Consider the following 2,380-nt stretch of genomic DNA (forward strand, 5'->3'; position numbering starts at 1 on the left):
TAAAATCCAAAAGTTTGCTTGATTAATCACCAAAAATCACTTGCAAGAATTCTCAAAGTAATCAATAATCTCACAAAAAGTCTAATGATTATCAAGAATCTCCCAATACAATGTTTACCAATACGGAGTTTAACAATCTAAGAGTCTAACTAATACTACCGAGTCTAACCTCAAATACGAGGTTTTTTGAACTATTTATAAAAAAATAAAAACCTAATTAAACAAGGACTCTGTTTGCTGGAAATCTGCCAAAACGCGGCTGGGGCGACGCACCACGCGACGGATCGTCGTGGTCACGACGGACCGTCATGGACTCCGTCGTCCCATACTTATGCAATTTCTTCTGCTGCTCTTCTTCATTACCCTCGACAGCAAGTATGACGGACCGTCATAGGCACAACGGTCTGTCGAGGGCCTTCGTTTCAAAACACTTCAACTCTTGGAATATGGGTACTGGGATCAGTTCTCTGAACTTCATGACGAACCTGCAGGACGGACCGTCATAGACACGACGGACCGTCACAATCTTCGTAACCCCACACTTGGTCAGACTTCCCCATCTTCCTTCAGCAGCTTCACTACGCTGCCACCTACGGACCGTCACAAGCACGACGGACCGTCATAAGCTCCGTAGGTGGTCTCTTCTGCATTTCTTCGCTCAAAATCTCCGCATTCAGCTTTGGACAGATTTCCTGCAAAACAAAGAGAAACTTATATAAAAATTATCACAAAAAGACTTTCGGACACACTAAACTTAAGGAAAAAGTATTAATTATACCGTGAAACCACGGTATATCAATCAACAATAATCTCAAAGATGAAAGAATCTAAGTGAAGTAATATGTTGATTATGGGTGGCAGCTCAAGGGAGAAAGCCTAGCATGGGTCTATCGCAATTGGTATAAGAGGGTGGCACCTTAGGGGCGAAAGCCTAGCATGAGACGATCCATATTAGCATGGAAGGGTGGAAGATCAGGGGTGAAAGCCTAGCATGGGCCGATCCCAATTTGTAGAATTATGAGGACAGCATCCCAGGAGTTAAAATGCCTAGCATGGGTCATCCTCTTCTACCACTTATCAGCTAGTCATTTGTATCATCTGTTGTATAAAGATTATAAAGTACAAAAAAGTAAAGAAAAGAATGTAACATGCTCAATTACACAAGTACAAGCAAAGGTGGTCTCTAATCCTTATCAATTGGTATTTAGTTTCACTTGAGCTTTCATGCTACATATGGTTGTAAGCCTTACTTATTCAATATATTCTTTATTACTAACGTCCCTTATTGGGGATGCTATATTTCATGCTGCAAGTGCAAGTACACAACTAGTAGATCTCCCTAATAGAATCACATTATACTCGGTCCAGGTTGATTCGGGGCTTTGCCAAGTCTTAACTAGTATTTTAATAGTGGTACCATCATGGATTCCAGTAGAGACTTTGTAGACATTGTAAAGCTATCATCTGTATTCATAGTTTCACTTGGCACATGTATTGGTTCAGCTAATCAACATGTGTTGTATATGAAGCTTCTCATCAGTAAATCTATCTGGAGCGTAGTTTACTTTATCACCATAGGCTACTTGTAAAACATGTGTTCATATGGTACTCGTCCTTGTCACTTAAGGTTGGGGTGTTACAATTTTGAAGTCAGTGGTGCAAGCCAAATATATTTTAAAGGTGTGTTTTATACTTTTCTTGGTTCTTTTACATTCTAGACATTTATGGAAAACATATTTTTTTGGTCGAATCAATATATTCGATATTTTATAGTCATTGACGCAAACCATTTTTTCTTTGGTGTTTTTGATATTTTATAAATATTCTTTTGATTTCGAAAATTTTTGGACATTTTCGAAAAATATAGATATCTTGTTTTTCGATCATTTACGAAAAAAAATAAAATTTTGTTTTTTTTCGAAAACATACATTTTAAAAATTTTGAAGTCATAGGTGCGAGACGAAAAAATTTAAGTTGTTTTTATTTTTTTGAATTTTTATTGTTCTTTACATATTTTAGAAACTTACGAGAAAAACAAATTTTGGTTTTTTAAAAAATGATTATTTTTGCTATTTTGAAGTCATTGGTGCAAGTAAAAAAAAATTTTGAGATGCTTTTGTATTTTTTATATATTTGTCTCAATTTTAATAATTTTTTGGATATTTATTAAAAGATAAAATTTTGATTTTTTTCTTGAAAATCATTATTTTCGATATTTTAAAATCCATGTTGCAAGTTTAATTTTTTTTGCAGTGTTTTTGTATTTTCTTAATATTTTATTTTCACACATTCAATTTGTTTTTTTGTAAAACCAATATTTTTGATTTATTGAAGTGAGTGGTGCAAGCCGAATATTTTTTTGAGGAGTGTTTGATATTT

The sequence above is a fragment of the Solanum pennellii genome, chromosome 12, assembly GCF_001406875.1.
Source record: "Solanum pennellii chromosome 12, SPENNV200".
In the NCBI taxonomy this organism is placed as follows: Eukaryota; Viridiplantae; Streptophyta; class Magnoliopsida; order Solanales; family Solanaceae; genus Solanum; species Solanum pennellii.